At 45.2% G+C, this 16,528-nt stretch overlaps 1 protein-coding gene across 3 annotated transcripts in view; it reads left to right on the top strand.

The window, feature by feature from the left end:
• The window catches only part of LOC132402641 (histone H2B 1/2-like), a 164,152-nt gene that overhangs the window by 124,060 nt on the left and 23,564 nt on the right, over positions 1–16,528 (top strand). The window contains exon 5 of one of the 3 annotated variants that reach the window (XR_009515025.1): positions 10–4,348. The exons of the other annotated variants lie outside the window; for them this stretch is intronic. The gene's annotated coding sequence lies outside the window, so the exon portion shown is untranslated. Of the gene's footprint in view, positions 1–9; positions 4,349–16,528 lie in introns of those variants that run through there. 3 annotated transcript variants of the gene reach the window in all.

Raw genomic sequence — 16,528 nt, 5'->3', positions numbered from 1 at the left:
CTTTTGCAGAATTGCGCAGGAAGGGGTTACTCGCACAAACCCCACCTCTGGACTTCGCACTCCACCGAACTCAGCCCGGTGACTGGGTCCTGATTAAGACTTGGAAGCCAGAGAAGTTACAGCCGCAGTGGGAAGGCCCATTCCAGGTGCTACTGACCACCGAAGCCGCAGTAAGGACAAAAGAAAAAGGGTGGACCCACGCCGCGAGAATCAAGGGACCCGTAAAGCCCGAAGAAGGTGCAGAATGGACTTGCGTCCAGGGAGAAGACCCGATGGTGCTAAAGCTCAAAAGACGGACAGAATGAACTTTGGGACTGTAATGTATATACTGCTATTGTTGAGAAGCGCTGAAGGGGGATGTGATAAGTGCAGGACGACGGTAAGGGTGGGCATGACGGTTTTTCCAGGGTCCTTTGTATCACACTCGCATGTAAACGAGAAATGTTATGACTACAACAAAAAGGAGGAGTATGTGGAAAGTTTAATCTAACCAACTGCTGCTTAAAGATAGATGACAACGGAAAGGTGGTTCAAAAAATATCAGATAAAATAAGGAAACTGGCCCACGTGCCCGTACAGACCTGGAAGCCACTGGGGTATTGGGACTGGCTGGACCGATGGTTGACAGGAGGCTGGTGGCGAACCGCTTTAGGGGTTATAGGAGGGGGATTGATGGTTCTCCTTCTGCTACCATGTCTGATCCCCTGCTTGCGGGAGCTAGTAGCTCGGGTGGCAAGACAAGTCATGCAACCAGGGGCCCCGGCTGATCCTGTTCAGGTACTCCTACAAAGGGAAATAGAGCTAGAGGAAGAAGCCTATGTAAACCCGTGGCAAAAGCCCAACTGATAGCACATTCTAAAAAGAAAAAGGGTGGATTGAGAGAAATGATTCTTAAGGAGTCCATTTAGAATGTGCTGACACAGAAAGAACGTGCAAAGCAACTTGCAGGGCAACGTATAAACCAATTTGCAAAATCAGGATGAAACAATAGCTTGCTGATTAAAGAAGCGATACAGGTAACGGGAAGACATGCTTAACGATTGAACAATAACGGTGTTAATGCGCTGAGGCTGATAAGTGGGCCAAAGGGTAGTCACATTTGTAATTTGTAATGAGATTAAGGAAGAATGTCTGTACCTCACATGGGTGCAACTCACAAAGTCGTAAACAACTAGGGTATGAAAAAACTGTGCAAAGTGTAATTCGGCACTCAATCTAGCAGGAGCTGGTTGGGTCCGACTCTGCAGACTCGAAAAATAAAGTTTACCGTTCTGCAAATTGCTGAGACTCAGTGTGTTTCTGACAATCACTTTGTAGATGTAGATGGAGTAACTCTCCTTCCTCACCCTCCTGCGTTTCTTGCCGGACTTGCCCGATGGTTTGGGCAAAGCTTTCTTGGCGCCCTTCTTGGGAGCGGATTTCTGCGCCTCGGGCATTTCTTCAGTCGGGTTTTAAACACTGAGAGAAGAAAAACCCGCTCGGACTGCGGATTAAATAACAGCAGTCACATCGGTATGCTAATAAGGGATGGGGAACTTGACCATTTCTATTGGTTTCTTGTGGAAACGAATCGCCATTCAGATTTATACCGATTAATCATTTGATTGGCTATCAGGGGGAACAAATCACAATTGCCCGCTCCACCAGAAGCAGCTTTCACTGTCCAGTAGCACACACCAAATGTTCAAGTCAAGCCACTTTTATTGTCATTTCGACCATAACTCTGGTCGACCATAAATGTTGGAATTTCTAAGGAGGCCAGGCAGTATCCATGGGAAGTAACACGAGGAAATCTGCAGATGCTGGAAATTCAAACAACACCAGCATTTTGTGTGTGTTCCATGGGAGGTAGCCGACGTTTCGGGCCGAAACCTAAACCCTTCATCAGGATTCTTGAGGCAGCAGGGAAGCTACAGAAGAGCTTAGACAGATTAGGAGAATGAGCAAAGAAGTGGTAGATGGAATACGGTGACAGGAAGTGTATGGCCAAGCATTTTGGGAGAAGGAATAAAAGTATAGACTATTTTATAAATGGGGAGAAAATTCAACAATCGGAGGTACAAAGGGAGTTGGGAACTCTTGTTCAGGATTCCCTAAAGGTTAATTTGCCTGTTGAGTCAGTGGTGAAGAAGACAAATGCAATGTTAGCATTCAATTTGCGAGAACTAGAATATAAAAGCAAAGATGAATATCGAGGCTTTATAAGGCACTGGTGAGGCCTAATTTGAGTGTTGTGAGCAACTTTGGGACCCTTATTTTAGAAAGGATTGTTTGACATTGGAGGTTGACAAAAATTATTCCAGGATTGAAAGACTTAAGGTATGAGGAGTGATTATTGACTCTGGGCCTTCACTGATTAGAATTTAGAAGAATTAAGTGGGGAAAAATCTCATTAAATCCTATCCGATCTGGAAGGGCTAAGATAGAGTGGATGTGGTAGGGATGTTTCCTATGGGGAGGGGGAGTCAAGGACCAGAGGACACAGTCTCAGAATTCTATTTAGTTATATCTAGAACAGAGATGAGGAATAGTTTGGCCGGAGAGTGGTGAGCTTGTCGAATACATTGCCACAGGCAGCTGTGGAAGCCAAGTCTTTATGTATGTTCAAGGTGGGGGTTGATAGATTATTGCTGTAGTGTGAGAGCATGGGGCTCATTCTGTACCTGTCAGTCTCTGGTACAGTGTGAGTGTGGATGCATTTTTGCTGATGTAGTCATCAGGGACATTGGAGGTCTCCCTGACTTCCCACATCCTCCAAGAGGAGCATTTCACCATCCTGCCTAACATTCTTACTAGTCTAGCTGTGCAACAAGAAAGAAAGCAATCTATCCACCTGTGCCTTTCCCCACCAAAGCCACTATCTATTGAAACTTCAGTTATATTTATTAATAGTTGAGATTACTAGCAAAACCGGGGCTGAACATACAATTTTTACACTCAAATCAAAGGGTTACAGCACCAAGGAACTTGTCAAAAATACTGAACTCTTGCATCCATAGGCAAAATGGATAGGGCACTACACAGACGTTGACTGTACTGGATGAGATTCAGCTCCAGAAACTAAATTGTTATCCTGAAGATTCACCCAGAAATGCCAATCATTTTATAAGGATCAATACAACCATAGAACAAGTCAAATCTTTAGGGGTCAGCCCAGGCAGAGGTGTCAGCTGCACAGATAATCCCAAATATATATACACACTCATCCATCGGCACTGAGTTAGGCTGAGTCCCACAGAGTTTCAAGTGTCTGCTCCCACCATCCTTTAATGATTTCCTCACTCTGCAACATCTCATTCAGCAGCTGGAAAATAAAATTTCTACAGAACGAAATTGCGAAGAATAACTGTGCCAAATAATAATGCATTTTTGCTTTTCGACAGCTAGCAATTCTTTCAAATTTATATCAGTTTCAAACTGCTCTTGTTTAACTTTTATGATTAATTAATATATCCGTGATTCTAGGCAAACTGCACATTCTAGTTTCCACAAAAAAAAGATAGATTTAGCAATGTGTTAACTATTTTAAAGTTATACATCGGAGAAGCAGAACCTCACTGAAAATCGCTTTGCGTGACGATCGGTGAGAGCGGCAGAGCAAACGTGTGGGACAAGGACCCAGGTTTCCAGAGGAATTCTGTTTCAGAGCCGCTGAGACGTGCTTGTTAGAGTGAGTTTTGGGCTTAGGTCATTCACACTTAGCAAATGGGTTTCGGCCACTAGTCTTCTGTTTCACGATGCACTTCCTAACAGCTGTGAATACTGGAATACGCTGCTGGTGCCCGGGGGTAGTTTCAAAGACAGACTTATCTGTACTTTGTAAATATAAATAGTCCTTTATGTTAAGCATGTAAAATACCAAATAAATGTATTGTGGATTCAGTTTGGAACAATACCATCCCGAATGCTGCTGGCGCCAGTGGAGCGGATTTAATCAAAAGGTGTGAAAGCTTCAAAAGAAAGCATTGTCTATACTTGTAAATATGAATTGTCCTTTGTGTTTAGCAAATAAATATCGAGCCCACATTAGGCTAGCAGACCTTTCCACCGAAAGCGTCTCTGTCCGTGAGGTGCTTGCTGAACCTCGTGTGGTCGATTAAAGAAGCTGCTTTGTATCAACCAGTAACTCTCTCTCCCGTGATTTCATTCACGCGATAATAGTGCTCACCCAGCGAAGTGAAACTCCAGGTCAATTCCAGGTCTTCAAGCTCATCCACGCCAGCAAGGTGACATGATTAACTGTCGCACAGCTGGAAAAAGCGGTATAGAAAAATTCACAAGATTACCAAAATATCATGACACCACATTATCCAAGGAAACAGCAAACAATCTAAGTGAAAGAATAAAAACACAGACCAAAATAATTCTTCCTCAGTTACATCTCATGACATATTTTAAGTAAGCAGAGATTACATCAGCATCTTATGGCATTGTTATTGTTGTGGTTTTTCGTGCCCCACAAACGACCAGGAGATGCAGAAGATTCTTCAAGAAGGGTTAACCTTTAATTTGCAAATCAAAGCTGAGACAGTCATTGAGCTAGTCGCTGATTGCCCCCCCCCCCCCCACCACCATCCTTGTACATAGGATTTTTTATAGCAATCTCCTGGTTTAGTTGCATTAGCATATCCAATCGGTCTACCGTTGCGTATCACAAGTACATCAGCTCCCGACTTCCCACTATTGTTTCTACCCATTAACTTAATCATGTTCTAATCTACTTTTTGGGCCACATGTTACCTCACCCCCTGGCCACAGTTATCTCTTAGCTAGCCTCTCATTAACACACCATTATCTTCTTATTTGGCTGCATTCTTAAGTTACTGATGTGTTCAATAGTACAGAGACGATACAGAGATTTCATTCTGGCTGATAAATTGGATATGTGGCGACCCACTTGCTAGCGCACTCGAACCGGCTCACAAATAGCCAGCGCGCCGGCACAGTCCCAAAAGGGCGTCAAGTCTGCTTCACCAACAAGGGGAAAAGCCCGCGCGGGACTGTGAATACGTGCCCCCTACAGCATCCTCGCCCGGGACGGGACTGTGAATACGTGCCCCCTACAGCATCCTCGCCCGGGACGGGACTGTGAATACGTGCCCCCTACAGCATCCTCGCCCGGGACGGGACTGTGAATACGCGCCCCCTACAGCATCCTCGCCCGGGACGGGACTGTGAATACGCGTCCCCTACAGCATCCGCGCCCGGGGAGGGCGGGATCAGGGAGGCTTTAAAGCGAGGCCGCAGTTCGAATAATATCTTTTTTAACTGCAGTTTACCGACTCCGTGTCGTTATTTCAACGCTGCGTGTAGCACACCGATACGGATACATAGTAAGTATAAGTTAGCTACATTCTCAAGGCATTGATGTGTTCAATAGCATAGAGACAATACAGAGATTTCATTCTCCTACTAAATTGGATACATCCATAGCAAATAGCAAATACAAAGCTGACTACATAGTTTTGGTTACACAGCAAACAATGCAACTTTATATTCCAATATTATCACTGCAACCCCCTTAGTGATCCTCAAGAGTCACAACAACATCTCATTCTTGATCTCAAAATGCCTGATCTCACTGTATTCCACATCCTTCTCCTTAGTGCAAATAACTCGTTTGATATTTCACCGACATTCTTACTCTCCAAGCATAAACTCCCTCCTTTATCCTTGAATGTTCCTCCCTCTTGTTTTTAATGAACGTAAAAATGCCTTGGGCTTCTCATTTCATGCTCCTTTTTGCCCTCCCTTTTAATCCCTTCCTTGTGGTTTTCCCCTTCTGGACCTCCTACTTTATTTTCTTTACATTCCTGCAAGGACTTTCCTAAACCTTACTGGTGTACTCTGCCATTTTGACCAAATTCACTACCTTTCTCATCACCTGTTGCTTTACCCGACCATCCTTGTTCTTCCTCCTGTCCTGAACCCATGTCAGCTGGCTTTTAAATGACTCCCACATCCCACATGTGGACTTCCCCAATAACAATTCTTCCCAATTCACTCTGCCCATTTCTTGCCTAAAATGTTGTAATTAGCACTCCTGTAATACAATACTTCCCCTCACCAATCCAAACTATTGCAAACTTTTAGAAGGTTGTGATCACTGTTTCCAACGTGCTCCCCCACTGAAACCTCAGTTCCCTGGCCAGGCTCATTTCCCTGTACAGTCTCCAGTATATTCCCTCATATCAATAGACAATAGGTGCAGAAGTAGACCATTCAGCCCCTCGAGTCTGCACCGCCATTCTGAGATCATGGCTGATCATTCACTATCAATACCCAGTCCCTGCCTTGTCCCCATATCCCTTGATTCCCCTATCCATCAGATATCTATCTAGCTCCTTCTTGAAAGCATCCAGAGAATTGGCCTCCACCGTCTTCTGAGGCAGTGCATTCCACACCTCCACAACTCTCTGGGAGAAGAAGTTCTTCCTCAACTCTGTTTTAAATAACTGACCTCTTATTCTCAATCCATGCCCTCTGGTACTGGATTTCTCAATCCATGCCCTCTGGTACTGGACTATCATTGGACTATCCACTTACTGTTTCAAGAAACCCTCTTGGATGTACCCAACAAACTTTTCCCCATCTGAACTTCTTAAACTAAGGAAGTCCCCATCAATATTGAGGGTGTTAAAAATCACCAGCTACAACAACCCATTTACTTTTAGATCTTTCCATAACCTAGCTACATGTCAGTTCCCCTCCTTCCCAGTAGTTACTGGGAGGTCCACAGTACAATCTCATTGGAGTGAATGCACTTATCCCATTTTGAGTTTTACTCATATTAACTCAATCTCCACTGTGTCCTGTCTGAGTGCAGCTGAGTTATCCTTCCTAGCGAGTAATGCAAATATCCACCTCTTTACCTCCCTTTCTATTGCATCTGAAACATTGCTATTTGGAACATTGAGCTGTCATTCCTGTCCCCCTCACAACCGTGTTTAATGTCCATATCATCATAGTCCTGTGCACTGATACAGACACTAAGTTAATCTGCTTCACCTTGAATACTCCTTCAAGGAGCGGTAGATAGGGAGTCTGTGTCCATCATTAAGGATCCCCACCAATCACGACATGCACTGTTCACATTGTTACCATTGGAAAGGAGGTACAGAAGCCTGAAGGCACATACTCAGCAATTCAGGAACAGCTTCTTCCCCTCAGTCATCCAATTTTTAAATAGACATTGAAACCATGAACACTACCTCAGTACTTTTTTCATTTCTGCTCTTTTGCACTACTTATTTTAACTGAACTATTTAATAGACACACACACACATATATTAGAATTGAAGATACACATGGACTAAGATGTTAACTGTCCTGTGCTATCATCAGTGGGATCATCAGTTGATCTGTCACCTGTCTTCAGGAGTTTCGGCCCGCTTATGATCAAGACTCCCTCGAGGTGATGAGCCAGCAGTGCTAAAGCACCACCTCCCACTGATGAGCTTAAAACCTTGGCATCTGCCTCTATCCGAGTTGTTGGTCACTTCCATCCAACAGATAGTCTACTCTTCAGGTATCTATGCAGCTACTGAAGAGTTTACAAAAGATGGATACACTGTCCGACTATCTGCCCCTCTGGACGTACTTAGTCCACACCCATGATGATCCTGCCTCTGCTGCCTCAGCTACAGCCCTGCTGGTTGACTTGATCTCTCTTCTGGTAAAGCCAAGGCCACACAGCCACTTATGGAAAGTGAACACAATAAAGCCACGGCAATCTGCTTCGAATGGACAGCATGAGACCTTCCACCCTCTGTCTCCGCACTCTGATCTTAATTCTGCATACTTGGTTAACGCGCTCATGGGCTTCATCGATGTTGTCTTCCCAGGGGACTGTGAGTTCACCAATAACCACTTCTCTACTGGTGTCAGACCAGACTATTATATCTGGACGCAATGTGGTGAAAACTATTTGCTCCGGGAAACTGCCTTTCCCATCCAGGTCAGCCTTGACACACCAATCATTGGCTGAAGAAAGTATGCTTGATCGTGGGCCTGCGCTGTACACCCTTAACTTAGAGCTTTCTTTCACAAATAATATACGATGTTCTGTGCTGTAGTACTCTCTGCTCAACCACTTCTGTTACCACTTTGAGAACGTTGTTATGTCTCTAAGTGTACATGCCGCTGGAAAGATTGACTCTGCATGCTCTCAAAATATGCTGAAGTGTTCCCTTCTCACCACAAGCAGTACACCTGTCGGTCTTATCTTCATACCAGGTGCTGAGGTTGGCAGGTGTTGGGAGCAGGTCATACACTGCTCTATATAGAAAAGAAATGCGGAGTGGTTCCATCTGCCACAGGACATTCCAAGATAGATGTCGTTGTTCAACACTTTCCCACCAGGTCCAAGCCCCTTGTTTGGTCAGGCCAGCTGCTTTAGCTAACCTCTTCTCCTCTTCTACCTCTAGTATTTCATGCGTTACAAGCTCACGATGCTCCTTACCTGTAGAAGATGAGCACCACTTGTGGGTTGTCCATCCAAGTCCTGGCGGCCTAGCTGGGTAGCCCCAACCATCTCCTTGTGCTTCAATCTAGACTCTGCCTCATTGACTGCTGCCCGGGCTGACCACTTCCTGCCTGATCTCACATCCGGCTGGATGTTCTTGATGACAGGGTCTTTTGAGTCTCGAAGCATCAAGAATGATCCTACCTTGGTTCCCTTGACCTCGTCAACAAGAGATTGCACTGGGATGGTAAGCTTTGTCTGGCTACTGTGGATTGCAATATTAGTGAGGCTGCTCGGTACTCCAAGCCACTTCTTCATATACTTGTTGATTTTCTGTTCCATTGCCTCAACATGGGACATTGTCACTACATAGACAGTTAGTGGCCACATTATCCGTGGCATCAGTCCGTACTGCAAGCACCACAACTTCAACTTGCCAGGCAAGCTGCACTTTTCGACAGTCATCAGACCTCTGCTGATCTATTCTCCTGTCTCTTGAACCATCTTGGTGTTTGTCAGATAAGCAGGCAGAACTTAGAAAGATGCAAAAATAACAGTTTAGTTGTCCTAGATGACTTTTACTTCCCTAACAATGATATTCACTCCTAATTGTGAAAAGTTTAGGTGGGATACAATTTGTTAGATGTGTCCAGAAAGGATTCCTCACAGAGTATGTGAAAGGGTCAAATAGATGAAAGGCCATATTCGATCTAGAGCTATAGTACTGTATAAAAGTCTCAGGCACATATATATAGCAAGGGTGCCTAAGTCTTTTGCACAGTACTGTAGTAATTTTATGTATTGCACTGTACTGCTGTCACAATAAAAAAATTCAAATTTCATGACAAATGTGAGTGATGTTAAACCTGATTCTGATATGGGTCTTTTGGATGGTTGAGAAAAGTGGCGGGGATAGGGAAAGGAGCAGGAAACACCAAACATTTTGTAATGATCAATAAATCAGTTGTTCGGAATCAAATTATCCTGCCTGGTGTCTTAGGGTTGGGTACGTATGCACCTGTACCACCTCCAGTCCTGGCATTCCTTCTCTGCCACTGGTCACACCACCCGTGGCACTCCTTCCCAACATCTTTTGCTCCCGCCAGATTTACGAACTCGCTCTCTGCACCATGTTGACAAATACAGAACTGTGCAAAAATTGGAGGCACCCCAGCTACGTATATATATCTGTGTCAAAGATTTTTGCACAGTTCTATAGTAATGAACTTGGTCAGGTGATGTACTTTTTAGTGGGTGAGCATTTCAGAGACAGTGACCACAACTCCCTGACCCTTAACATAGCTGTTGGACAAGAACAGGAGCAGACAATTGGGGTAATTATTTAATTGGGAGAGTGATAATTACGATGGTATTAAGCAGGAATTTGTGAGTGTAAATTGTGAACTGATGTTCTCAGAAAAATGCACAGTAGAAATGTGGAAGTTTTTCTGGGAACACTTGCATGGAATTATGGATACACTTGTCCCATTGAGGTAGGGAAAGGATGGTAGGAACCATGATTGACAGGAGAGGTGGGACATTTAGGAAAGAGGAAGAAGGAAGCATGCTTAAGAATAGGAAGCAAAAATCAGGCAGCGCTCTTGAGAATGATTGGGTGGTCATGAAGGAGTTAAGAGAGGGTCTTATGAGAGCTAGAAAGGAACATGAGAAGGCCTTGGCAATTAGGATTAAGGAAAACTCCAAGATGTTCTAAACATAAGCGAACTGGAGAATGACTAGAGTGAGGATAGGACTGCTCAGGGATGAAGACGCAAATGAGCCTTGAGGTGGATGAAGTCAGGGAGGACTTTAATGAACACTTTGCTTCTGTGTTGACCAGTGTGAGGTCAGAGTAGAACAGGCTAATGTGGTGGAGCATGTTGAAGCTAAGAAAGAGATAATGTTGGAGCATCTGAAAAGCATTAGGATAGATAAGTTCCCAGCTTATACACAATGTGAAGGAAGAGATTGCTGGGTCACTGATGATGCTTGCATCCTCCTTGTCCACAAGAGCAGTATCAGAGGAGTGGAAGATGGCAAATGTTGTTCCATTGTTCAAGAAAAGTAATAGAAACAATGCTGGGAATTATTGAAAACCAGTGAACCAGTGAGTCTGGGAACCAGTGAGTCTTACATCAGTGGTAGGCAAGGTAATGGAAACAGACAGGATTTAGAGCAGTGGTTCCCAACGTGGGGCGTACGCCCCACAGGGGAGTAATTTGATTTTTAAGGGGGGCAATTGGAGAATGAGTTATTAACAGTGAATTTTTTCTAGTAAGTCTGTGTGAGTATGAGTGTGTGTGCGAGTTAATACATATGTGTATATACAGTATGCGTACATAAAATACTTGTGTGTATGTACATGTGTAATTGCGTATGTACTGTATATATAGTGTATCACCATCATTACAACCATCAAATGGCTTTCATAATTAAATTAATGAATTGACTGATGTAGGAAGGAACGAATGAACAAGTCCAAACGCGTAAGAAACTCGTACGAGGTCGCGCCAATGCTGCTTTTTGCAGTAGCTTTCGGTTCTTGGTGGTGTGAAGGTGTGTACATTGCGTCATCTCTTTTAAACGGTGTATCTGTCTTTGTATGCTGTAGAAACGAATCGGCATTGTTTTATTTATTTATTATTATTATTTTAATATCACTTAATGTTCTTTTTTTACAATTTCTTAGTTATTTCTTCCTCAGAACTTTAACAGTCCTTTGGTTCTTTTATTTTTCTCTTTCATGAATGTCATGTTCTTTGGAAGCTTGTTTAAACCAAGTTAATGGTCTTTTAGGCTTCCTCCAGGTGAATAGGAGTTCACTTTTTGAATAATAAGAATTATATATCACCACAGAGGGCATCAGGATTTTAGAGGTGATTAGGTGGGGCATGGCCAAAAAAAGGTTGGGAACCATTGATTTAGAGGCATTTGGAAAATGATTGTCTTATTAGGGATAGTCAGCATGACTGTGTGAGGGGTAGGTGCTGATTCGTGGGCCGAATTAAGTATTTCAAGGAGGTGACAAAACAAATTTAAGAAAGTAGAGCAGTGGATCTGGTATTGAAATATTGAATTTTGTGAGGCAGTTCCCGATGGCAGGCTCATCCATAAAGTCAGGAGGCATGAGATCCATGGAAACTTGGCTGCAAGGATTTTGCCCACAGAAGACAGAGGATGGTTGTAGATGGAATATATTTAACCTGGAGCTTGGTGACTAGTGGTGTTCTGCAGGGATCCATTCTGGGACCCTTGCTCTTCGTGGTTTTTATAAATGACTTGGATGAGCACGTGCAGGCTGCCTTTACTGCATGATTGCCTAATTGTGCATTAATACATTTCCCGTATTTTCTTATCTTTCTTTGTATAACTAAGGGGCAATTTCAGACCACCCCCAAATCTTTCCTTCTAAAAACAGTGTCTGGATCCGATCTCCATTTCCCTGAGTCACACCCACACCAGGAGCTAAGTGCACAGTTCCCCTCTCTGTATCCCAGGGGCAGACACACAAAGGTAGCCCCATGCAGACACAGTGGGAGAAGATGACTGCATGTGCACAGAAATACCAGGATGCTAGCTATGTCTACCCTACCCACTCACCCTTTTCCCTCCCTCTCAGGAACAGACCCTGTACTCAATCTCACTACGAGCCGGACTCTGCTGCACGTCTGGACCCAGATCTCGCAAATCACTGAAGTAACATCGACAAGGGACATCTATATTCCAGTCCTCTCTCCAGAGCCCAGAGGTGGTGAGGAACATCGAGTTGCAGGAGCCGTATGTGGACATTGGAACTTTACACAGAGGGCGCTGGGAACCTGGAACGTGCTGCTGGGCTGTTGTTGGAGGCAGATTCGATAGAGTGTTTAAAAGTCTCAGATCGGTACATGAATGTGCAGAGAATGGAGGGTTATCCCTCTGCATCCCCCCTTCCCCACATTCACATCCCATATTCTCCACTCCTTGCCCCCTTCCCATTCTCACTCCACTCCAGAGACTGGGTTCGATCCTCCGATCACCCCACCAGCCCCTTCCTCAGCTGTTCCACCCTCACCTCCTCACACAGACTACCTCCCTCCCCTGCACTCTTGTCCCAACACAGGGTTCTCAACCCTGTAATGTCGAGTGTCCCTCTGCCTCCGGAGACACCGCTCAAACCACTGAGTCCTTCCAGTGGTTCAAGAGATATGGATACTGGAATCTGGAGCAACACTCAGACAGGGTGGGGTGAGAGGTTATAGCAATAGGGAGGGGTGGAGGGGGTTAGAAAGATGGGGAGGCATATAGGGGCTGGAGGGGTTACAGAGACAGGGAGGGGTGTAGGGGACGGAGGGGTTACAGAGACAGGGATGGGTGTAGGGGATGGAGGGGTTACAGAGACAGGGAGGGGTGTAGGGGATGGAGGGGTTACAGAGACAGGGAGGGGTATAGGGGATGGAGGGGTTTACAGAGACAGGGTGGGGTGTAGGGGATGGAGGAGTTACAGAGACAGGGTGGGGTGTAGGCGATGGAGGGGTTACAGAGACAGGGATGGGTGTAGGGGATGGTTTACAGAGACAGGGATGGGTGTAGGGGATGGAGGGGTTTACAGAGACAGGGATGGGTGTAGGGGATGGAGGGGTTTACAGAGACAGGGACAAATTAGGGGATGGAGGGGGTTACAGAGATCAGGTGGTATGTAATTGCTGGTAGGTCTCATGGAGGTAGGTCTGGACCGGTGGGCCGTGGGTTATAAGGGGGTTATAGAGACAGGAAAATGGTTGTGGAGGGAGGGTGAGAGGCCAGAGGAGGTTTCAGAGAATGGGACGGATGTGACTGTAACCCCCTCCAGCTCCTACGCACCTGCTGGTCAGAGAACAGTTACAGAACCTGTGTAAAAAACACAAAATGCTGGCAGAACTCAGCAGGCCAGACAGAATCTATGGGAGGAGGTAATAACGACGTTTTGGGCCGAAACCCTTCATCAGGAGACACAGAACCTGTGTTGTGGTTCAGTCCAAAGTCTGTGGACTGGTCTGCGGACCCTGGACTCCGGGTTCTCCGGCGGTCCCTTGCTGCGGTCAGACTTAACTAGGAACACCTGAGGCTCATATGGAACTGGGAATATAAGTGGCATTGTGTGTGGTTGGGAGTTGTCTGGTCAAGATACTCATGGTACAGATGGCTGGTGGAAGGCTGGAATGGACTCTGGCCATCCTTGTTGGAGAACCATGGCTTCTGGGAGCCTTGCTGGTAGTAGTTGGATCTGTCATTGTGGTTTGGATTCAGCTGTTTCCTGAGCCAGCTGGGTGGCTGTCAGCCTCTCTGAGTGAGGTAGGGATCTGGTTGCTGGCTGTAATGGCTGCTTGAAGCTACCCTGATGCAGAGGTGGAACTGTCTGTTCCTTGGTGTTTGTCTCTTCCTCTCCTTGCCCCTCTGGGGTAGGTCAGGCCATTTTGCTGTTACCTGATGGATGGTCCTGCCCCACTTTGGTGTGGAGTTATAGATGAGTCCTTGCTTGTTGGTGGATAAGTCCTGGCTTTATGTCTGTATACTGTCTTGTCTCATATCAGTGTCCTGTTAAGATGAGTCCCAGCTTGTTGGAGGGTAAGTCCTGGCTCCATGTTGATTGATGTGCATTTCCTAGTTTGTCCCTAGTTCCAGCCTTCAAGTGCCCCAAGGCTGCAGACCCCAAGTCCCTAGCTAAGCCTTGTCACATCCTTGCCTGAGGCAAGATACAGGTTCTGGGTCCTTGTCCAGTCTTGGGCTTGGAGTCCACCCCAGGCTCCTTGTTCCCAGTCCCTTGTCTTGGTCCTGCTTCCCCTGCCTAGACTGCATCCTGTCCTGTCCTTGGGTTCCAGTTCTGTCTTGTCCTGTTTCTGGGACTCCAGTGTCTGTGTCCTACAGCTGGGTCCTGAGTCAACACCTGACTTATGACAACCTGCATGTTCCAGGTTTTAGCATCCACATCTCTTGTGTCCCCAATGGAGGGACTTGGTGGTGTGAGCAGTGTCTGTGGAGGCTGAGGCACACTTGATGTTACAGGGGAGAGAGAACCATGTGTTGGGATGGAGTGTGTAAGGGAGGGAGGTAGTTGGTGTGGAGTGGTGAAGGGGGAACAGCTGAAGGATGGGCTGGTGGGGTAATAGGAAGCTTGAACTAAGTCTCTGATGTGGAGTGAGAAGGGGCAGGGAGAGGGGTATCTGGGATGTGAAAGTGGTGGTGAGAGGGCAGAAGGGATATCCCTACATTCTCTTAAAAATTCATGTGCTAAGCTATGAGACTTTTACACCCCTCTTTGTAGGAGGCTCCAAAACTCTCGTTTGCAATGCTTTTTGCGCTATATTTTAGAAATAGTACTTATTGAAATTATAGAATCTTCACACAATCCATGAATGATAAACCTGATTCTGACATGGGTCTCTGTGTGGATGTCAAGTGGGAAGGGGACAGGGAGAGTTGAATCATGTTTGGGGAAAGGGAGAGGGAAGGGAGCAGAAGACACCAAAAAGACATTCTGTAATGTTCAATAAACCATCTCTGGAATCAAGTGACCTTGCCTGGTGAATCAGGACTGGGTGTGTCTGTAGCCCCGCCACTCCACCACACACTCCTGTCACCTGTCCCAAACCCCTCCCTCCTCAACACTTCTCCTACGGTGTTCCAACTTCACCATTCCCAAATCCTTTGCCTCTGCCAGATTTATAATCTTGCTCTCTGCTCCACATTGACAAATAGTTAAAATTACCTTTATCTTAAAATTATGGAAGTGAATGAGCTTCCACAAACTAGATATGAGACTCCTCAGTAACAATGTTCCTGCCCCTGGTTGAACAGCTCCACAGAAAGGCTGAAACTCCCCAATGCTCCAGCAAGAGAAGCTCCAAATGGTGACTCCGCGGTCAAAGATTGGCCCGATTGGCTGACTTTTGCTTGAGGGTGATGCAATCTCATGTCAGCCTGCACATTGCTTTTTCCCCTGCTGTCTCAGTTTCTCACATTCAACTCACTTTTCCTGATCTTCTACTGATTCAGTGTTGTCCCCACAACTGGGTCACTTTCCATTGGATGTAGAATTTCTACTGGCCACAGAATTTGTACAATTGTTCTTAAACAGTGCAGTCCCAACCACAGTTGTATCTCACAGAGATACCTTTCAGCTACAGCATCCAAACTTTGGAATGTTTTCCTGAGCAAATTCCCAGGAATTACACTGCATCTCCATCTTTCCCATTCTGCACTGACTTCAATTTAAAAGGCTGCTGTACCCAGGTTACTGCATTACTTCAGTCAAGACCATTGCAAAATGATCTTCTTCATGATGTTCCAAGCATTCTTGGTTCAATTTGCCAAAAGTATCATCCCTGCTTGAGATTACTGCCTTGGAATAAGTAGTTATGTCATTCTGTGAGTAGGTCCTTTAAACTTCAACTCAAATGCAACAGCCTTTAATATTTGATTAAACAGATATTATTCCTGCCTTCAGCAGTGAATCACCTAATTCTGGTTGGCTGGTAATGCTCCGCTGGAGTCGGATGTTGGGACTGCTTCTTTTCATGTTGCATGTCAATGATCTGGATGACGGAATTGATGACTTTGTGGCCAAGTTTGCGGATAGATTGAGGAATAGGTAGTGATGAGGGAACAAGGAGTTCTGCATAGAAGAAAGGGGGAAAAATTCAGAAATCAGAGATGCAAAGGAGTCCCAGTAAGGATTCCCTAAAGGTTAACTTGCAAGGTAAGTCAATGGTAAGGAAGGCAAATGCAATGCTAGCATTGATTTCAAGAGGACTAGAATATAAAAGCAAAGATGTAATGCTGAGGTTTTATATGGCATTGGTCAGTCCACATTGGAGAATTGTGAACAGTCTTGGCTCCCATATCTGAGAAAGGATATGCTGATATTGGAGATATTTTAAATGGAGGTTTATAGATTCTTGATTGGTAAGAGTGTCAAAAGGTTACGGAGAGGAGACAGAAGGGTGAAGATGAGAGCAATAATAAACCAGCCATAAACAAATGGTAGAGCAGACCTGAAAAGCCTAATTCTGCTCATATCTCATGGTGACAGAGACAGAGGGGGGG

The sequence above is a fragment of the Hypanus sabinus genome, chromosome 12 (assembly GCF_030144855.1).
Source record: "Hypanus sabinus isolate sHypSab1 chromosome 12, sHypSab1.hap1, whole genome shotgun sequence".
Lineage (NCBI taxonomy): Eukaryota > Metazoa > Chordata > Chondrichthyes > Myliobatiformes > Dasyatidae > Hypanus > Hypanus sabinus.
Note: the sequence above shows the minus strand (reverse complement) of the source record. Positions and strands in the feature narration are given on the sequence as shown.